Here is a 7500-nt window from a genome sequence, read left to right on the forward strand (position 1 = left end):
CCCCAGGCCTTCACCCAGGCCTTCCCCCAGGCCTTCCCCCAAGCCTTCACCCAGGCCTTAACCCAGGCCCAGGCCTTCACCCAGGCCCAGGCCTTCACCCAGGCCCAGGTCTTCACCGAGGCCCAGGCCTTAACCCAGGCCCAGGCCACCCAGGCCAAGGTTTTCACCGAGGCCCAGGCCTTAACCCAGGCCCAGGCTTTCACCCAGGCCCAGGTCTTCACCCAGGCCAAGGTCTTCACCCAGGCCCAGTCCTTAACCCAGGCCATCACCTAGGCCCAGGCCTTAACCCAGGCCTTCACCCAGGCCCAGGCCTTAACCCAGGCCTTCACCCAGGCCCAGGCCTTAACCAAGGCCCAGGCCTTAACCAAGGCCCAGGCCTTCACCCAGGCCCAGGTCTTCACCAAGGCCCAGGTCTTCACCCAGGCCCAGACTCTAAGGGTTAAATGCTATCCCTCGTTAAACTTCAGCATCTGTTAGTAATTGATCTCCTCATCAAAGAACTGGCCAGTTACAGAGAACACAACATATAAAGAAGGCCTCAGCAACTAAACAATTCCAACATTTCATGACAACAATATCTATCACATCATGTCATCTCATTCTGGCAACACACACACACACACACACACACACACACACACACACACACACACACACACACACACACACACACACACACACACACACACACACACATTGAAATGCTATTGTGAAAATCAAACAGTGTATGGATATCATATCATTATAGATCTCTCTGTCAACACCACTAGAGTCTTTCTGATGGCAGAACCTCACCATCAAATAAGCTCCAGACTGTGGACTGTGTGTGTGTTTCTTTGATAGTTTAACAGATACAGATGACCCTGCTCAGTGCTGCTGAGATAAATATAGTACACTAAGATAGTTCAGGCCTCTGAGAGAGACAGGACTACGGTCTTGGGGATGACAGCTAGTTAGTGTGTGTGTCTGTAGTAACACTTCGTCAAACAAAGGTGAGTGAGTGTGAGTGTGTGTGTGTGTGTGTGTGTGTGTGTGTGTGTGTGTGTGTGTGTGTGTGTGTGTGTGTGTGTGTGTGTGTGTGTGTGTGTGTGTGTGTGTGTGAGTGTGTGTGTCTGTAGTAACACTTCGTCAAACGACAAAACACCTTTTAAGATGTCACCCCAAGTCTGAACGAGGCAAGGTTTCCAAACGAGATCACCCTTCTTAACGTGTGTGTGTTTTCATAGGTATGTGTGCTGTGTGTGAGTGAGTGTGAGTGAGTGTGTGAGTGAGTGTGTGAGTGTGTGCTGTGTGTGTGAGTGTGTGAGTGAGTGTGTGTGTGTGTTATCTTATCAGCAAGACAGAAATAGAGGATCTACCAGTGGGGGACAACTCCCTCTCAGGGTGTCTCTGACTGCTGACTCAGAGATGTCTATATGGAGTACACACACACACACACACACACACACACACACACACACACACACACACTCACACACACACACACACACACACACTCACTCACACTCACACTCACACACACACACACACACACACTTTCTCTCTCACACACACACACACACACACACACACACACACACACACACACACACACACACACACACACACACACACACACACACACACACACACACACACACTCATACTCATACACACACACATGCACACACACTAAAACACACTTCCACCATGAGGCCATTTTTTCAAGACCCCCTCTTGCGTCTCAACAGAGTATGTGAGTGGTTGGAAATCTCATGGCTCATGGAGAGGTGCTCATGGCTCATGGAGAGGTGCTCATGGCTCATGGAGATGTGCTCAACGTTCATGGAGAGGTGCTCATTGCTCATCGAGAGGTGCTCATGGCTCATGGAGAGGTGCTCATGGCTTATGGAGAGGTGCTCATGGCTCATGGAGAGGTGCTCATGGCTCATGGAGAGGTGCTCATGGAGAGGTGCTCATTGCTCATGGAGAGATGCTCATGGCTCATGGAGAGATGCTCATGGCTCATGGAGAGATGCTCATGGCTCATGGAGAGGTGCTCATGGAGAGGTGCTCAATGCTCATGGAGAGGTGCTCAACACTCATGGAGAGATGCTCATTGCTCATGGAGAGGTGCTCATTGCTCATGGAGAGATGCTCAACACTCATGGAGAGATGCTCATTGCTCATGGAGAGGTGCTTATGCACGGTGTGCTCCATATCCTGTTCAACCGCTCTTCTAAAAATGTAACCAACATCGATCTGTTGTTGTGACGACCTGGATCTACCCTTCAGCTTTGAAGTTTTAAATTCCGAACCATGTGGGTTCGAGTGGAAATGATTTTAATAAACATAATTTCCAATAGGATACGCGTCATATTAAACAACATATTAACACAAACAATAGGTCAGGAGCCAGACAGGGAGCTTGGCATGGACATTTATTATTTAGGCTATATTATTGTAATTATTTCAAGGCTATAGGCTACAAAGAAATACATTGTGAAACATGTGTGAGTGGGACACGCTAGGTTGGTAGGGACATAAAGCTCTTGTCCCGCCCTGACCTTAGAGCTTGTTATGTCTCTGTTTTGGTTTGGTCAGGGTGGGATTTGGGTGGGCATTCTATGTTCCTTTTTCTATGCATTCTATGTTCCTTTTTCTATGCATTCTACGTTCCTTTTTCTATGCATTCTACGTTCCTTTTTCTATGCATTCTACGTTCCTTTTTCTATGCATTCTACGTTCCTTTTTCTATGCATTCTACGTTCCTTTTTCTATGCATTCTATGTTCCTTTTTCTATGCATTCTATCAAAAAAAAAATATATATATATATATATGTTATTGGTCACATACACATGGTGAGCAGATGTTAATGCGAGTGTAGCGAAATGCTTGTGCTTCTAGTTCCGACAATGCAGTAATAACCAACGAGTAATCTAACCTAACAATTCCAAAAACTACTACTTTATACACACAAGTGTAAAGGGATAAAGAATATGTACATAAAGATATATGAATGAGTACAGAGTACAGAGTACAGAGTGGCATAGGCAAGATGACAGGGACATGAGTCTAGCTAACCTCTAAAGTTTGCTTCAGTTTGATGAATAAACAGTTTGAAACTGGAGCAGCAGCATGGCCAGGTGGACTGGGGACAGCAAGGAGTCATCATGTCAGGTAGTCCTGAGGCATGGTCCTAGGGCTCAGGTCCTCCGAGAGAGAAAGAAAGAGAGAATTAGAGAGAGCATAGTTAAATTCACACAGGACACCGAATAGGACAGGAGAAGTACTCCAGATATAACAAACTGACCCTAGCCCCCAGACACATAAACTACTGCAGCATAAATACTGTAGGCTGAGACAGGAGGGGTCAGGAGACACTGTGGCCCCATCCGATGATACCCCCAGACAGGGCCAAACAGGAAGGATATAACCCCACCCACTTTGCCAAAGCACAGCCCCCACACCACTAGAGGGATATCTTCAACCACCAACTTACCATCCTGAGACAAGGCCGAGTATAGCCCACAAAGATCTCCGCCACGGCACCACCCAAGGGGGAACGCCAACCCAGACAGGAAGATCACATCAGTGACTCAACCCCCTCCCTCCCTCCCCTCCCACTGTGCTTCCATAAGGCCAGTGTTATCCTCTCTGTGTCTGTGTTCACAGCAGCCATTAACAGTCTTTACCAAGCTGAAATAACACACACAATGCCTCGCTCACACTGTGTGTGTGTGTGTGTGTGTGTGTGTGTGTGTGTGTGTGTGTGTGTGTGTGTGTGAGTGTGTGTGTGTGACTGTGAATTTTAAGAGGGGGAATAAAACCGACTGAGACGAGTGTGTGTTTGTGTGTACTGTGGTATAAGGGTATGTACAGTAGCTACCTCTACATGAACTGAACTTAACTCCCAGTTAAAGGGCAATCTGTAATTGGTACATCCATCTTTTTGGACTTTTAAATTCATTCATAACATTATTGGAGAACTTAATTTATTCCATGAGCTCATTCATGATATCCAATGATTTCTCCAACCCCATCCCTCAGCTGTTTACCAAAACAATGGCGGGATGTTGCTTTGTTGTTGTTTGAACTGCAGATTGCTCTTTTAAGGTAGTACAGTGGAAGCCGGGGGTGTGAAATGAACTCAACATCAGTACTTTGATATTTACCTGAACACTCCCTGCAGTAACTCTGTCTACGGGCATCTCAAATGGCACCCCGTTCCCCTTAGGATTCGGGTTAAAAGTGGTGCATTGTATAGGGAATAGGGTGTCATTGCAGTTTCAGCCTCCATCTCCTCACAACCAAACAGACTGCAGTTTCAGCCTCCATCTCCTTTCTGCAACCAAACAGACTGCAGTTTCAGCCTCCATCTCCTCTCTGCAACCAAACAGACTGCAGTTTCAGCCTCCATCTCCTCTCTACAACCAAACAGACTGCAGTTTCAGCCTCCATCTCCTCTCTACAACCAAACAGACTGCAGTTTCAGCCTCCATCTCCTCTCTACAACCAAACAGACTGCAGTTTCAGCCTCCATCTCCTCTCTACAACCAAACAGACTGCAGTTTCAGCCTCCATCTCCTCTCTACAACCAAACAGACTGCAGTTTCAGCCTCCATCTCCTCTCTACAACCAAACAGACTGCAGTTTCAGCCTCCATCTCCTCTCTACAACCAAACAGACTGCAGTTTCAGCCTCCATCTCCTCTCTACAACCATACGTACTGCAGTTTCAGTTCCAGTTCCTGGTTTGACCGTTTGCTGGTTAGACTAGTTCCTGGTTAGACTAGTTCCTGGTTTGACCAGTTCCTGGTTAGACTAGTTCCTGGTTTGACCAGTTCCTGGTTTGACCAGTTCCTGGTTTGACCAGAGAGATGGCAAGAGAGATGGAAAGAGAGAGATGGAAAGAGAGAGATGGAAAGAGAGAGATGGAAAGAGAGAGATAGAAAGAGCGATAGAGGTGAGAGACCTTGGCATCATGGTGTGGGAAGGAAGATATTAACGATGTGTTCCAGAACAATAAAATCTGAACAATGTTAATTCATATGGTTTCCAGTAGCATTGTAATGTGTCCAACTCTCTGTGTGTGTGTGTGTGTGTGTGTGTGTTAGTCCGTGTGTGTGTGTGTGTGTGTGTGTATTGGACTGCTATGCGTTGTAACAGATTATTGGGGCTGCTACAACATATAGACACATTAGTTCCAACAGCCTTCCTGGTACATCAGGTTAGGTAAACAAAGTCTGAAGTTACTTTTGAAGTCACACACACACACACACACACACACACACACACACACACACACACACACACACACACACACACACACACACACACACACACACACACACACAAGTCTGGAGCGGATGCTACTCTTGAACAGAGGTCCATCAATCTCCTCCTCCTCTCCTCCTCCTCCTCCTCCTCCTCCTCCTCCTCCTCCTCCTCCCGCCGCCACAGATGTTTGTGACATCACCATTATCATCATCAGACCTTTGACCTCTCCAAATGCAGCCCACTCTCACTGTCCCTGCACACACACACACACACACACACACACACACACACACACACACACACACACACACACACACACACACACACACACACACACACACACACACACACACACACACACACACACACACACAGAGAGTGAGTTCTACCCCATCACCACCACCCAGGACTCCCTAATAGGTTACAGCACATTGGGGATGTCTTTAAAATGAACTCAAATTAACTTTAATGACTTTTTACTTTTGGTGCTGAATTGTGGATTCCAGATGGCCAACAAGATCTCACGGTTTGACCAGTTTGACTACAGATTCTGATGTTTGTTCACGTGTCTCCAAACCTATTGGACACCCTGGGTTTCTCCTGCTGCTGCGGCTCCTCCTTCATTAATTCCTAATGGTTAAGTTAAGGGTTAAGGTTTGGGATAGATTTAAAACATTTCCACTGTAAAGTTTATGCATTAATTAATGTATAAGTTAAGGGTTAAGGTTTGGGATAGATTTAAAACATTTCCACTGTAAAGTTTATGCAATAATTCATGTATAAGTTAAGGGTTAAGGTTTGGGATAGATTTAAAACATTTCCACTGTAAAGTTTATGCATTAATTAATGTATAAGTTAAGGGTTAAGGTTTGGGATAGATTTAAAACATTTCCACTGTAAAGTTTATGCATTAATTCATGTATAAGTTAAGGGTTAAGGTTTGGGATAGATTTAAAACATTTCCACTGTAAAGTTTATGCATTAATTCATGTATAAGTTAAGGGTTAAGGTTTGGGATAGATTTAAAACAATTCCACTGTAAAGTTTATGCATTAATTCATGTATAAGTTAAGGGTTAAGGTTTGGGATAGATTTAAAACAATTCCACTGTAAAGTGTATGCATTAATTCATGTATAAGTTAAGGGTTAAGGTTTGGGATAGATTTAAAACAATTCCACTGTAAAGTTTATGCATTAATTCATGTATAAGTTAAGGGTTAAGGTTTGGGATAGATTTAAAACAATTCCACTGTAAAGTTTATGCATTAATTCATGTATAAGTTAAGGGTTAAGGTTTGGGATAGATTTAAAACAATTCCACTGTAAAGTTTATGCATTAATTCATGTATAAGTTAAGGGTTAAGGTTTGGGATAGATTTAAAACAATTCCACTGTAAAGTTTATGCATTAATTCATGTATAAGTTAAGGGTTAAGGTTTGGGATAGATTTAAAACAATTCCATTGTAAAGTTTATGCATTAATTCATGTATAAGTTAAGGGTTAAGGTTTGGGATAGATTTAAAACAATTCCACTGTAAAGTTTATGCATTAATTCATGTATAAGTTAAGGGTTAAGGTTTGGGATAGATAAAAAAACAACTCCAAGGTATAGTTCAGGCATTCATTCCATAGCAACCCAAGCCTACTTGATGGTAATAGTGCTCATCGTTGCCCCTAGAGGCCGGTTTTAAAGACATCTCCTGACGTCCTCGGGACGTTTTTGTCATAGCGAACTTGTATACATTACACAATTTTCTTACGAATTCCAATTTGTTGTGGCTAACGTTGACTAGGTTAGCTAGGTGGCTAACATTAGCTTGGCTACAGGTTTAGGTTACGGTTAGCGGTTAAGGTTAGGGTTAGGAGTAAGGGCCAAAATACCAGCAACAGTGTGTGAAAACCTTGTGAAGACTTACAGAAAACGTTTGACCTCTGTCATTGCCAAGAAAGGGTATATAACAAAGTATTGAGATAAACTTTTGTTATTGACCAAATACTTATTTTCCACCATAATTTGCAAATAAATTCATTAAAATCCTACAATGTGGTTTTCTGTATTTTTTTTCTCATTTTGTCTGTCATAGTTGAAGTGTACCTATGATGAAAATTACAGGCCTCTCTCATCTTTTTAAGTGGGAGAACTTGCACGATTGGTGGCTGACTAAATACTTTTTTGCCCCACTGTACATTTCTTTGTTTGTTGGATCAGAATGTATCTCTCTATCCCTCCCTCTCCATCT

Source organism: Oncorhynchus clarkii, chromosome 17, assembly GCF_045791955.1.
Source record: "Oncorhynchus clarkii lewisi isolate Uvic-CL-2024 chromosome 17, UVic_Ocla_1.0, whole genome shotgun sequence".
Lineage (NCBI taxonomy): Eukaryota > Metazoa > Chordata > Actinopteri > Salmoniformes > Salmonidae > Oncorhynchus > Oncorhynchus clarkii.